Here is a 16,379-nt window from a genome sequence, read left to right as displayed (position 1 = left end):
ACTCACCAACTCACCCACTCACCAACTCACCCACCCACTCACTCACCAACTCACCCACCCACTCACCCACCCACTCACCCACCCACTCACCCACCCACTCACTCACCAACTCACTCACCAACTCACCCACCCACTCACTCACCAACTCACCCACCCACTCACTCACCAACTCACCCACCCACCCACTCACCAACTCACCCACCCACTCACCCACCCACTCACCAACTCACTCACCCACTCACTCACCAACTCACCCACTCACCAACTCACCCACCCACTCACTCACCAACTCACCCACCCACTCACCCACCCACCCACCCACCCACTCACCCACCCACTCACTCACCAACTCACTCACCAACTCACCCACCCACTCACTCACCAACTCACCCACCCACTCACTCACCAACTCACCCACCCACCCACTCACCAACTCACCCACCCACTCACCCACCCACTCACCAACTCACTCACCCACTCACTCACCAACTCACCCACTCACCCACCCACTCACTCACCAACTCACTCACCAACTCACCCACCCACTCACCCACCCACTCACCAACTCACTCACCCACTCACTCACCCACCCACCCACTCACCAACTCACCCACCCACTCACTCACCAACTCACCCACCCACTCACCCACCCACTCACCCACCCACTCACCCACCCACTCACTCACCAACTCACTCACCAACTCACCCACCCACTCACTCATTCACTGCAGTCGCCTCGATGTCACTCTCCTATCGCTACTACCACGACTTCTCCCGTGGCTCGTCTCCCTGTGAACTGCACTCCGTTGACGCCTCCTGTACTCGTGTTGAGGAGTGCGTCTGTACCACACACAGTCTGTGTCTTGTGTCAACCACCACCACCACCACCACGCTGTGATCAACCACCACCACCACCACCACGCTGTGATCAACCACCACCACCAACACACTCTGATCAACTACCACCACACTCTGATCAACAACCACCACCACCACCACTCTGATTAACCACCACCACCACACTCTGATCAACAACCACCACCACCACCACACTCTGATTAACCACCACCACCACCACACTCTGATCAACTACCACCACCATCACCACACTCTGATCAACAACCACCACCACCACCACCACTTTGATTAACCACCACCACCACCACACTCTGATCAACAACCACCACCACCACACTCTGATTAACCACCACCACCACCACCCTGTGTTCAACCACCACCACCACCACCACCACGCTGTGATCAACCACCACCACCACCAACACACTCTGATCAACTACCACCACCATCACCACACTCTGATCAACAACCACCACCACCACCACCACTTTGATTAACCACCACCACCACACTCTGATCAACAACCACCACCACCACACTCTGATCAACTACCACCACCACCATATTGTGTTCAACCACCACCACCACCACACTCTGATCAACAACCACCACCACCACCACCACACTCTGATCAACAACCACCACCACCACCACCACACTCTGATCAACTACCACCACCATCACCACACTCTGATCAACAACCACCACCACCACCACCACTTTGATTAACCACCACCACCACACTCTGATCAACAACCACCACCACCACACTCTGATTAACCACCACCACCACCACGCTGTGTTCAACCACCACCACCACCACACTCTGATCAACCACCACCACCACCACTCTGATTAACCACCACCACCACACTCTGATCAACAACCACCACCACCACCACACTCTGATTAACAACCACCACCACCACACTCTGATCAACCACCACCACCACCACTCTGATTAACCACCACCACCACACTCTGATCAACAACCACCACCACCACCACACTCTGATTAACAACCACCACCACCACACTCTGATCAACAACCACCACCACCACACTCTGATTAACCACCACCACCATCACACTCTGATCAACAACCACCACCACCACCACACTCTGATCAACAACCACCACCACACTGATCCACCACCAACACCACGATGTAGATCACAAGATCACGCCCACACACTCACCCTCTCACTCACCTAGTCACTCAACCTCTCACTCACCTAGTCACTCACCCTCTCACTCACCAGGTCACTCACCCTCTCACTCACCTAGTCACTCACCCTCTCACTCACCTAGTCACTCACCCTCTCACTCACCAGGTCACTCACCCTCTCACTCACCTAGTCACTCACCCTCTCACTCACCTAGTCACTCACCCTCTCACTCACCTAGTCACTCACCCTCTCACTCACCTAGTCACTCACCCTCTCACTCACCTAGTCACTCACCCTCTCACTCACCTAGTCACTCACCCTCTCACTCACCTAGTCACTCACCCTCTCACTCACCTAGTCACTCACCCTCTCACTCACCTAGTCACTCACCCTCTCACTCACCTAGTCACTCACCCTCTCACTCACCTAGTCACTCACCCTCTCACTCACCTAGTCACTCACCCTCTCACTCACCTAGTCACTCACCCTCTCACTCACCCTCTCACTCACCTAGTCACTCAGCCTCTCACTCACCTAGTCACTCACCCTCTCACTCACCTAATCACTCAGCCTCTCACTCACCTAGTCACTCACCCTCTCACTCACCTAGTCACTCACCCTCTCACTCACCTAGTCACTCACCCTCTCACTCACCTAGTCACTCACCCTCTCACTCACCTAGTCACTCACCCACCTAGTCACTCACCCTCTCACTCACCTAGTCACTCACCCTCTCACTCACCTAGTCACTCACCCTCTCACTCACCTAGTCACTCACCCTCTCACTCACCCTCTCACTCACCTAGTCACTCAGCCTCTCACTCACCTAGTCACTCACCCTCTCACTCACCTAATCACTCAGCCTCTCACTCACCTAGTCACTTACCCTCTCACTCACCTAGTCACTCACCCTCTCACTCACCTAGTCACTCACCTTCTCACTCACCCATTCATTCATCCACTCACCCTCTCACTCACCCACTCTCATACTCGCCTAATCACTGAAACTCACCTGCTTCCTCACTCATTCACTCTCATACTCACCTTCTCACGAAGTCACCTACTCACCCACCAACTCTCACTCACCCACCCACTCATTCGCCCACTGACACAATCTCGCTAACTCACTCATTCACCCACTCACCAGCACACTCATTTATTCACGATACCACTCGCCCACTCACTCACTCACCCACCCACCCACCCACACACTCACTCACCCACTCACTCACACACTCACTCACCCACTCACACACTCACTCACTCACCCACCCACTCACACACTCACTCACCCACTCACACACTCACTCACTCACGCACTCACGCACTCACTCACTCACCCACACACTCACCCACTTACCCACTCACACACTCACTCACTCACACACTCACCCACTCACTCACCCACCCACTCACACACTCACTCACTCACCCACTCACTCACCCACTCACACACTCACTCACCCACTCACTCACACAACAACAACAACCGCCATTCGCCACTAAGTGGCGGTGACGTCACCACGACGCTTGTGCCAGGCTATGTGCACCCTGAGGCCACGTGAAGTGTCGAACGCCCGCTGGCAGGAGGTCACGGGGCAGACCCAGGTGCCACGGGTCGACTGACTGAGATGACTGGCTGATGCACCACCTGTGCCCCCTACTGTGCCAACCTGCTGTGCTTTAGCCACCCGGCGCTCCGCTCGTTGTTCTGAGCGTCGCTCCTCCGCCCTCCGTTGTTGTTGGAGGGCGACTACCTCCAACTGCCCAGTAGCATCCTTCACGAGCCTCCTCCGCAGAGGCCGATCTTGACACCTCTGGTACCAGTCATCGGCAAGTCCACTCAGCTCCACGTCCTCCTGTACCACATCACTCCATCTCTTCTCTAGCCCGTGCCGCGCCCGCTTAGCCCCCTCGACCCGGCCGAACAAAAGCTGTTTCGGCATAACGTGGTTGAGCAATAGGGAGCCATCCCTTGACCTCACCCGGGCATCGATCAGCCTCCCATTATATCTGTACCATATGGAGATTCCCCCGGTACAGCTATTGAAAGCTTCACGAACTACGTGGTCAAAATAGATGTTAAATAATGTGGGAGCCAGAGGACATCCCTGTCGCACCCCAAGGTGTACAGGGAATGACTCTGACTCCCGGCCACGTAGTTTTACCCGGGCCCGCTCACCATCATGAAGGTCCTTAATGATCGTGAGCAGAGGGCCAGGTACTCCAAAAGCACGAAGAACAACCCAGAGCCCAGGCCTACTGATGGTATCATAGGCCTTGACCAGGTCAATAAAGCAGAGATGTAGCTCTTGTTGGAATTCCCTACACCTCTGCTGTAGCAGACGGACAGAAAATATGGCATCTGTGCAGGACCGCCCTTTCCTGAAACCGCATTGGGGCTCCGCAAGCCTCTCCTCAGCGTACCTGGCAAGGCGATGCTGAATAATCCTTGCCAGGACCTTTCCCGGCACACTGAGGAGTGAGATGCCCCTGTAGTTGTTACAGTCTGTGCGGTCCCCCTTCTTAAAAAGGGGGACCACCAGGGCATCCTTCCAATCCTGCGGAACCCGTCCAGTGGTCCAGACCGTTGTTATGATGTCATATAGGGCAGTCTGTGCACAAACGCCACCCTCCCTCAGCATTTCGCTTGGGAGATCATCTCTGCCCGCTGTCTTTCCTGGTCTCAGACTCCGGATCGCCTTCAGTACTTCCCCAACAGATGGCACCTCAGCCAGCTACTCACAGGGGGTGACTTCTTCCAATATTTGGGCACTGCAGCCTCAGCAGGGTCATCCTCACTTTGTGCCACGATGTTTTCCTGGCTGAGGGATTTTCCCTCCCCCAGGACCTCACAGAAATGCTCAGCAAATCTGCAAACCTGTTCCGGGGGTCGGAGATTGGATCACCGTTTTTTCCCCTAATGATGGTAATAGGTGTGGCGCTGCAGGTTACTTTTTTGATGGAGTTAAATAGAGATTTGTGATCACGAAACCACGAGTCACCCACACATACACTCACTCACACACTCACTCACTCACCCACTCACACACTCACTCACCCACTCACTCACCCACTCACCCACTCACTCACCCACTCACACACTCACCCACTCACACACTCACTCACCCACTCACACACACACTCACCCACTCACTCACCAACTCACCCACTCACTCACCCACTCACTCACCCACTCAATCACTTACTCACCCACTCACCCACCCACTCACACACTCACTCACCCACTCACTCACTTACTCACCCACTCACTCAGTCGCTCACCCACTCACCCACTCACTCACCCACTCACACACTCACCCACACACTCACCCACTCACACACTCACTCACCCACTCACTCACTCACACGCTCACTCACCCACTCACTCACCCACTCAATCAGTCACTCAACCACTCACTCACTTACTCACCCACTTACTCACACACCCACTCAATCACTGCCACCACTCACCAACTAACATACTCAGCTGCTCACTCGCACACCCACTCACTGGCAAACTCACCCTCTTACTAACTCATCCACTCACTTACTCACCGACTCAATCACCGATCATTCACTCACCCACTCATTCAGTTATCCAACTCACCCTCGCTCGCCCAAGCAATTACCCATTGACTCACCCACGAACTCACCAACTCATCCGCTAACCCACTCACCCACATGCGCGCTCACCCAATCAATAACCACTCACTCACCCACGCACTAACCCGCCCACTCACTAATCCACCAGCTCTCTCACTCACCCGCTCACTCATTTGCCCACTCACCAGCTCACTCACTCGCCAGCTCACTCGCCAGCTCACTCGCCCGCTCACTCACCAGCTCACTCACTCGCCCGCTCACTCACCAGCTCACTCACTCGCCAGCTCACTCACTCGCCAGCTCACTCACCAGCTTACTCACTCGCCAGCTCACTCACTCACCAGCTTACTCACTCATTCGCTTGCCCACTCACCAGCTCACTCACCAGCTCACGAACTCAATCACCAGCTCACTAATTCACTCACCAGCTCACTCACTCACCAGCTCACTAACTCACTCACCAGCTCACTCACTCACTCACTCGCCCGCTCACTCAACTCACCCGCTCTGCTCAATCACCAGCTCACTAACTCACTCACCAGCTCACTCAATCACCAGCTCACTCACTCACCAGCTTACTCAACTCACCCGCTCCGCTCACTCACCAGCTCATTAACTCACTCACCAGCTCACTCACTCACCAGCTCACTCACTCACCACCTCACTCAACTCACTCACCCGCTCACTCACTCACCAGCTCACTCACTCACCAGCTCACTCACTCACTCACCCACTCTGCTCACTCACTAGCTCATTAACTCACTCACCAGTTCACTCACTCACTCACCAGCTCACTAACTCACTCACCAGCTCACTAACTCACTCACCAGATCACTCACCAGCTCACTCACTCACTCACCAGCTCACTCACTCACCAGCTCACTCACTCGCCCGCTCACTCACTCACCAGCTCACTCAACTCACTCACCAGCTCACTCACTCACTCACCAGCTCACTCACTCACTCACAAGCTCACTCACTCACTCACCAGCTCACTCACTCACCAGCTCACTCATTCGCCCACTCACTCACTCACCAGCTCACTCAACTCACTCACCAGCTCACTCACTCACTCACCAGCTCACTCACTCACAAGCTCACTCACTCACTCACCAGCTCACTCAACTCACTCACCAGCTCACTCACTCACCAGCCCACTCACTCGCCCGCTCACTCACTCACTCACCATCTCACTCACTCAACTCACTAGCTCACTCACTCACTCACCAGCTCACTCACTCACCAGCTCACTCAACTCACCCGCTCACTCAACTCACCCGCTCACTCACTCACCAGCTCACTCATTCACCAGCTCACTCACTCACTCACCAACTCACTCGCCAGCTCACTCAACTCACTCACTCGCCCGCTCACTCAACTCACTCACTCACCAGCTCACTCACTCACTCACCAGCTCACTCACTCGCCAGCTCACAAACTCGCCCGCTCACTCACTCACCAGCTCACTCACCAGCTCACTCACTCACTCACCAACTCACTCGCCCGCTCACTCAACTCACTCACTCACCAGCTCACTAACTCACTCACCAGCTCACTCACTCACCAGCTCACTCACTCACCAGCTCACTCACTCACTCACCAGCTCACTCACTCACTCACCAGCTCACTCACTCACCAGCTCACTCACCAGCTCACTCACTCGCCCGCTCCGCTCACTCACTCACTAGCTCACTCACTCACCAGCTCACTCAACTCACCCGCTCCGATCACTCACTTACTCACTAGCTCACTCACTCACCAGCTCACTCAACTCACCCGCTCCGATCACTCACTTACTCACTAGCTCACTCACTCACCAGCTCACTCGCCCGCTCACTCAACTCACTAGCTCACTCACTCACTCACCAGCTCACTCACTCACCAGCTCACTCACTCACCAGCTCACTCACTCACCAGCTCACTCACTCACTCACCAACTCACTCACTCACTCGCCCGCTCACTCAACTCACCCGCTCCGTTCACTCACTCACCAGCTCACTAAACTCACTAGCTCACTCACTCACTCACCAACTCACTCGCCAGCTCACTCAACTCACTCACTCACCAGCTCAATAACTCACTCACCAGCTCACTCACTCGCCCGCTCACTCAACTCACTCACCAGCTCACTCACTCACTCACCAGCTCACTCACTCACTCACCAGCTCACTCACTCACCAGCTCACTCACCAGCTCACTCACTCGCCCCGCTCACTCACCAGCTCACTCACCAGCTCACTCACCAGCTAACTCACTCACCAGCTCACTTACTCACCAGCTCACTCACTCACTCACCAGCTCACTCACTCGCCGCTCCGCTCACTCACTCACCAGCTCACTCACCCGCTCACTCAACTCACAAGCTCACTCAACTCACCAGCTCACTCACTCACTCACTAGCTCACTCACCAGCTCACTCACTCACTCAACAGCTCACTCACTCACCAGCTCACTCACTCAATCACTAGCTCACTCACTCACCAGCTCACTCACTCACTCAACAGCTCACTCACTCACCAGCTCACTCACTCGCCCGCTCGCTCAACTCACCCGCTCCGCTCACTCACTCACTAGCTCACTCACTCACTCACCAACTCACTCACTCACCAGCTCACTCACTCACTCACCAGCTCACTCACTCACCCGCTCACTCAACTCACCCACTCACTCAACTCACCCGCTCACTCACTCACCCGCTCACTCACTCACCAGCTCACTCACTCACCAGCTCACTCACTCACCAGCTCACTCACTCACCAACTCACTCACTCACTCACCAACTCACTCACTCGCCCGCTCACTCAACTCACCCGCTCCGCACACTCACTCACTCACCAGCTCACTAAACTCACTAGCTCACTCACTCACTCACCAACTCACTCGCCAGCTCACTCAACTCACTCACTCACCAGCTCAATAACTCACTCACCAGCTCACTCACTCGCCCGCTCACTCAACTCACTCACCAGCTCACTCACTCACCAGCTCACTCACTCACTCACCAGCTCACTCACTCACCAGCTCACTCACTCGCCCCGCTCACTCAACTCACTGACCAGCTCACTCACTCACCAGCTCACTCACTCACCAGCTCACTCACCAGCTCACTCACCAGCTCACTCACTCATCAGCTCACTTACTCACCAGCTCACTCACTCACTCACCAGCTCACTCACTCGCCGCTCCGCTCACTCACTCACCAGCTCACTCAATCACTAGCTCACTCACTCACCAGCTCACTCACTCACTCAACAGCTCACTCACTCACCAGCTCACTCACCAGCTCACTCACTCACCAGCTCACTCACTCGCCCGCTCACTCAACTCACTCGCTCACTCACTCACCTGCTCACTCAACTCACCAGCTCACTCAACTCACCAGCTCACTCACTCACTAGCTCACTCACTCACCAGCTCACTCACTCACTCAACAGCTCACTCACTCACCAGCTTACTCACTCACTCACCAGCTCACTCACTCACTCAACAGCTCACTCACTCACCAGCTCACTCACCAGCTCACTCACTCGCCCGCTCACTCAACTCACCCGCTCCGCTCACTCACTCACAAGCTCACTCACTCACTCACCAACTCACTCACTCGCCAGCTCACTCACTCGCCCGCTCACTCAACTCACTAGCTCACTCACTCACCAGCTCACTCACTCACTCACCAGCTCACTCACTCACCAGCTCACTCACTCGCCCGCTCACTCACTCACTCACCAGCTCACTCACTCACTCACCAGCTCACTCACTCGCCCGCTCACTCAACTCACCCGCTCACTCAACTCACTCGCTCACTCACCCGCTCACTCAACTCACCAGCTCACTCAACTCACCAGCTCACTCACTCACTCACCAGCTCACTCAACTCACTACCTCACTCACTCACCAACTCACTCGCCAGCTCACTCAACTCACTCACTCACCAGCTCAATAACTCACTCACCAGCTCACTCACTCGCCCGCTCACTCAACTCACTCACTCACCAGCTCACTCACTCACCAGCTCACTCACTCACAGCTCACTCACTCACCAGCTCACTCACTCACCAGCTCACTCATTTACTCACCAGCTCACTCACTCACCAGCTCACTCACTCGCCCGCTCACTCAACTCACTCACCAGCTCACTCACTCACCAGCTCACTCAACTCACTCACCAGCTCACTCACCAGCTCACTCACTCATTCACCAGCTCACTCACTCACTCACCAGCTCACTCACTCACTCACCAGCTCACTCACTCGCTCGCTCACTCAACTCACCCGCTCCGCTCACTCACTCACTAGCTCACTCACTCACTCACCAACTCACTCACTCACTCACCAGCTCACTCACCAGCTCACTCAACTCACTCACCAGCTCACTCACTCACCCTCTCCGCTCACTCACTCACTAGCTCACTCACTCACTCACCAGCTCACTCACTCACTCACCAGCTCACTCACTCACTCACTAGCTCACTCACTCACCAGCTCACTCAACTCACTCACCAGCTCACTCACTCACTCGCCCGCTCACACAACTCACTAGCTCCCTCACTCACTCAACAGCTGACTCACTCACTCACCAGCTCACTCACTCAATCACCAGCTCACTCACCAGCTCACTCACTCACCAACTCACTCACTCACTCGCTCACTCAACTCACCAGCTCACTCACTCACTCACCAGCTCACTCAACTCACTACCTCACTCACTCACTCACCAACTCACTCGCCAGCTCACTCAACTCACTCACTCACCAGCTCACTCACTCACCAACTCACTCACCAGCTCACTCACTCACCAGCTCACTCACCAGCTCACTCACTCACCAACTCACTCACCAGCTCACTCACTCACCAGCTCACTCACCAGCTCACTCACTCACCAGCTCACTCACCAGCTCACTCTACTCACCCGCTCACTCACTCACTCACCAGCTCACTCACTCACTCACCCGCTCACTCAACTCACTCACCAGCTCACTCACCAGCTCACTCACTCACCAGCTCACTCACTCACCCTCTCCGCTCACTCACTCACTAGCTCACTCACTCACTCACCAGCTCACTCACTCACTCACCAGCTCACTCACTCACTCACTAGCTCACTCACTCACCAGCTCACTCACTCACTCACCAGCTCACTCACTCAATCACCAACTCACTCACCAGCTCACTCACTCACCAGCTCACTCACCAGCTCACTCACTCCCCAGCTCACTCACTCACCAACTCACTCACTCACCAGCTCACTCACCAGCTCACTCACCAGCTCACTCACTCACCAACTCACTCACCAACTCACTCACCAGCTCACTCACTCACCAGCTCACTCACCAGCTCACTCACCAGCTCACTCACTCACCAGCTCACTCACTCACCAGCTCACTCACCAGCTCACTCACTCACCAACTCACTCACCAGCTCACTCACCAGCTCACTCACTCACCAGCTCACTCACCAGCTCACTCACCAACTCACTCACTCACCAGCTCACTCACTCACCAGCTCACTCACCAACTCACTCACCAGCTCACTCACCAACTCACTCACCAGCTCACTCACTCACCAGCTCACTCACCAGCTCACTCACCAGCTCACTCACCAGCTCACTCACTCACCAACTCACTCACCAGCTCACTCTACTCACCCGCTCACTCAACTCACTCACCAGCTCACTCACCAGCTCACTCACTCACCAGCTCACTCACTCACCAGCTCACTCACTCACTCACCAGCTCACTCACTCACCAACTCACTCACCAGCTCACTCACCAGCTCACTCACCAGCTCACTCACTCACCAGCTCACTCACTCACCAGCTCACTCACCAACTCACTCACCAACTCACTCACCAGCTCACTCACTCACCAACTCACCAACTCACTCACTCACCAACTCACTCACCAGCTCACTCACCAACTCACTCACCAGCTCACTCACTCACCAACTCACCAGCTCACTCACTCACCAACTCACTCACCAGCTCACTCTACTCACCAGCTCACTCACCAGCTCACTCACTCACCAACTCACTCACCAGCTCACTCACCAGCTCACTCTACTCACCAGCTCACTCACCAACTCACTCACCAGCTCACTCACCAGCTCACTCACCAGCTCACTCTACTCACCAACTCACTCACTCACCAGCTCACTCACCAACTCACTCACCAGCTCACTCACTCACCAGCTCACTCACTCACCAGCTCACTCACCAACTCACTCACCAGCTCACTCACCAGCTCACTCTACTCACCCGCTCCGCTCACTCCCGCGGTAGCCCTCCTCGCCTGTTCTTTGGCAGCAGCGAAAATCCTGGGGCTCCTTCACTTGGACTATCGCGTGTCCCGCCAACACCACCCCCGTGTCTCTCTCCAAGTCCCCGTGTCTCTCTCCAGGTCCCCGTGTCTCTCTCCGAGTCCCCGTGTCTCTCTCAAGGTCCCCGTGTCTCTCTCCAGGTCGCCGTGTCTCTCTCCGAGTCTCTGTGTCTCTCTCCGAGTCTCTGTGTCTCTCTCCGAGTCCCCGTGTCTCTCTCCGAGTCTCTGTGTCTCTCTCCGAGTCTCTGTGTCTCTCTCCGAGTCCCCGTGTCTCTCTCCGAGTCTCTGTGTCTCTCTCCGAGTCTCTGTGTCTCTCTCCGAGTCTCTGTGTCTCTCTCCAGTCTCTGTGTCTCTCTCCAGGTCCCCGTGTCTCTCTCCGAGTCTCTGTGTCTCTCTCCGAGTCTCTGTGTCTCTCTCCGAGTCTCTGTATCTCTCTCCGAGTCTCTGTGTCTCTCTCCAGGTCCCCGTGTCTCTCTCCGAGTCTGTGTCTCTCTCCGAGTCTCTGTGTCTGTCTCCGAGTCCCCGTGTCTCTCTCCGAGTCTCTGTGTCTCTCTCCGAGTCTCTGTGTCTCTCTCCAGGTCCCCGTGTCTCTCTCAGAGTCTCTGTGTCTCTCTCCGAGTCTCTGTGTCTCTCACCGAGTCTTTGTGTCTCTCTCCAGGTCCCCGTGTCTCTCTCCGAGTCGCTGTGTCTCTCTCCAGGTCCCCGTGTCTCTCTCCGAGTCTCTGTGTCTCTCTCCGAGTCTCTGTCTCTCTCCGAGTCTCTGTGTCTCTCTCCGAGTCTCTGTGTCTCTCTCCGAGTCTCTGTGTCTCTCTCCGAGTCTCTGTCTCTCTCCGAGTCTCTGAGTCTCTCTCCGAGTCCCCGTGTCTCTCTCCGAGTCTCTGTGTCTCTCTCCGAGTCTCTGTGTCTCTCTCCAGGTCCCCGTGTCTCTCTCCGAGTCTCTGTGTCTCTCTCCGAGTCTCTGTGTCTCTCACCGAGTCTTTGTGTCTCTCTCCAGGTCCCCGTGTCTCTCCCCGAGTCTCTGTGTCTCTCTCCGAGTCTCTGTCTCTCTCCGAGTCTCTGTGTCTCTCTCCGAGTCTCTGTGTCTCTCTCCGAGTCTCTGTGTCTCTCTCCAGGTCCCCGTGTCTCTCTCAGAGTCTCTGTGTCTCTCTCCGAGTCTCTGTGTCTCTCACCGAGTCTTTGTGTCTCTCTCCAGGTCCCCGTGTCTCTCTCCGAGTCGCTGTGTCTCTCTCCAGGTCCCCGTGTCTCTCTCCGAGTCTCTGTGTCTCTCTCCGAGTCTCTGTGTCTCTCTCCGAGTCTCTGTCTCTCTCCGAGTCTCTGAGTCTCTCTCCGAGTCTCTGTGTCTCTCTCCGAGTCTCTGTCTCTCTCCGAGTCTCTGAGTCTCTCTCCGAGTCCCCGTGTCTCTCTCCGAGTCTCTGTGTCTCTCTCCGAGTCTCTGTGTCTCTCTCCAGGTCCCCGTGTCTCTCTCCGAGTCTCTGTGTCTTTCTCCGAGTCTCTGTGTCTCTCTCCAGGTCCCCGTGTCTCTCTCCGAGTCTCTGTCTCTCTCCGAGTCTCTGTGTCTCTCTCCGAGTCTCTGTGTCTCTCTCCGAGTCTCTGTGTCTCTCTCCAGGTCCCCGTGTCTCTCTCCGAGTCTCTGTGTCTCTCTCCGAGTCTCTGTGTCTCTCTCCGAGTCCCCGTGTCTCTCTCCGAGTCTCTGTGTCTCTCTCCGAGTCCCCGTGTCTCTCTCAGAGTCTCTGTGTCTCTCTCCGTGTCTCTCTCCAGGTCCCCGTGTCTCTCTCCGAGTCTCTGTGTCTCTCTCCGAGTCCCCGTGTCTCTCTCCGAGGCGTCTTTGTCTCTCTCCGAGTCTCCGTGTCTCTCTCCGAGGCGTCTTTGTCTCTCTCCGAGTCTCCGTGTCTCTCTCCGAGGCGTCTTTGTCCCCACGTCTCACTCCTACCGCGTTGTCTCCTCCGTCTCCGCGCTCAGACTCAGGAATTTACTCTGAGACTTCCCCTCCCCCACCAGCGAGACAACATCGGCAGCCCCCCATCACCACCCCCATCACCACCCCCCCATCACCACCCCCCCTCATCACTAGCCCCCATCACTACCCCCATCACCACCCCCATCACCACCCCCATCACTACCCCCATCGCTAGCCCCATCACCACCCCCATCACCACCCCCATCACTACCCCCATCGCTAGCCCCATCACTAGCCCCATCATTACCCCATCACTATCCCCATCACCACCCCCATCACTACCCCATCACTACCCCCATCACCACCCCCATCACCACCCCCATCGCTACCCCCATCACTACCCCCCATCACCACCCCCCCTCATCACTAGCCCCCATCACTACCCCCATCACCACCCCCATCACCACCCCCATCACTACCCCCATCACTAGCCCCATCACCACCCCCATCACCACCCCCCCATCACTACCCCCATCACTAGCCCCATCACCACCCCCATCACCACCCCCCCATCACTACCCCCATCACCACCCCCATCACCACCCCCCCATCACTACCCCCATCACCACCCCCATCACCACCCCCATCACCACCCCCCCATCACCACCCCCATCACCACCCCCATCACCACCCCCCCATCACTACCCCCATCACCACCCCCATCACCACCCCCATCACTACCCCCATCACTAGCCCCATCACCACCCCCATCACCACCCCCCCATCACTACCCCCATCACTAGCCCCATCACCACCCCCATCACCACCCCCCCATCACTACCCCCATCACCACCCCCATCACCACCCCCCCATCACTACCCCCATCACTAGCCCCATCACCACCCCCATCACCACTCCCCCATCACTACCCCCATCAGCACCCCCTCATCACCACCCCCATCACTACCCCCATCACCACCCCCATCACCACCCCCCCATCACTAGCCCCCATCACTACCCCCATCACCACCCCCCCATCACTACCCCCATCACTACCCCCATCACCACCCCCATCACCACCCCCCCATCACTAGCCCCCATCACTACCCCCATCACCACCCCCCCATCACCACCCCCATCACCACCCCCCCATCACTAGCCCCATCACTACCCCCATCACTACCCCCCCCATCACTACCCCCATCACCACCCGCATCACTAGCCCCCATCACTACCCCCATCACCACCCGCATCACTACCCCCATCACCAGCCCCCCATCACTACCCCCATCACCAGCCCCATCACCAGCCCCATCACCAGCCCCCCATCACTACCCCCATCACCAGCCCCCCATCACTAGCCCCATTACTAGCCCCTAATCACTCCCACCATCACCCCCATCACCATCCAGACAACACCCTCCCCCCATCACCACCTCCCAGCATCACCCCCATCACCATCGAGACATCACCACCCCCATCACCCCCCCATCACTTCCACCATCACCCCCACCCCCATCACCCCCCCCCCCATCACTTCCACCATCACCCTCACCACCATCGCCGATGAGACATCACAAGCACCCCCCCCCATCACCACTACCCCCATCACCACTACCATCACCACCACTACACACATCACACACAGACTCACCAACACCGCTACTCACTACTAACCCTCATCCACCCACCATCCACTACACCCCCATCACCACTACCAACATCACACACCCACTCACTTTCCCCATTACCCCTATGCACGTGTGTGTTTTTATATGGGTCCACGTGTGTGTGTGTGTGTCTCGCGTGTATGCACGTGTGTGTGTGTCTCGGGGTGTATGCACGTGCGTGTGTCTCGGGGTGTATGCACGTGTGTGTGTGCGCGTGTGTGTGTGTCTCGGGGTGTATGCACGTGTGTGTGTGTGTCTCGGTGTGTATGCACGTGTGTGTGTGTGTCTCGGGGTGTATGCACGTGTGTGTGTGTGTGTGTCTCGGGGTGTATGCACGTGTGTGTGTGTGTCTCGGGGTGTATGCACGTGTGTGTGTGTGTGTCTCGGGGTGTATGCACGTGTGTGTGTGTCTCGGGGTGTATGCACGTGTGTGTGTGTGTGTCTCGGGGTGTATGCACGTGTGTGTGCCTTTGTGTGCGTAGCATGTGTTGTAACGCTATGTGGAAGCTACCTGGTCTGTCGCTCCGCACTAAGCTTCAGGTCTTCTCGGCCACGGTCATTCCCTCCCTTCTCTACGCTTGCGAAACGTGGACCCCTCTAATGGAACATCTGCGTCGGTTAGAAACATTCAGGCTGGCCTGCCTACGATCCATCCTGGGCTTAACCAGGCTGGATTGTGTGAGGAGCTCACAAATCCTTGAAAGATCTGGACACGATCCCATCAATGAGCTCCTCCGGCAGGCAAGGCTGCGTTGGCTGGGTCATGTAGCCCGCATGCCCAGCCACCGCATGCCGAAACAGATTTTGTTTGGCCGGATCGAGGGGGCTAAACGGGCGCGGCACGGGCTAGAGAAGAGATTGAGTG

General features: G+C 56.3%; 1 protein-coding gene across 2 annotated transcripts in view; it reads right to left on the bottom strand.

Annotated features, from left to right (window-relative positions):
• LOC116955890 (uncharacterized) overlaps positions 1-11,954 on the bottom strand; it is an 86,924-nt gene extending 74,970 nt beyond the window's left edge. For both annotated transcript variants that reach the window (XM_076053685.1, XM_076053687.1), the window contains exon 1: positions 11,887-11,954. The gene's annotated coding sequence lies outside the window, so the exon portion shown is untranslated. The remainder of the gene's footprint in view (positions 1-11,886) is intronic.
• Positions 11,955-16,379: the final 4,425 nt, after the last annotated feature.

The sequence above is a fragment of the Petromyzon marinus genome, chromosome 62 (assembly GCF_048934315.1).
Source record: "Petromyzon marinus isolate PM22_M1 ecotype Great Lakes invasive population chromosome 62, UKy_Petmar_22M1.pri1.0, whole genome shotgun sequence".
In the NCBI taxonomy this organism is placed as follows: Eukaryota; Metazoa; Chordata; class Hyperoartia; order Petromyzontiformes; family Petromyzontidae; genus Petromyzon; species Petromyzon marinus.
This window is presented reverse-complemented; position numbering and strand designations above follow the sequence as displayed.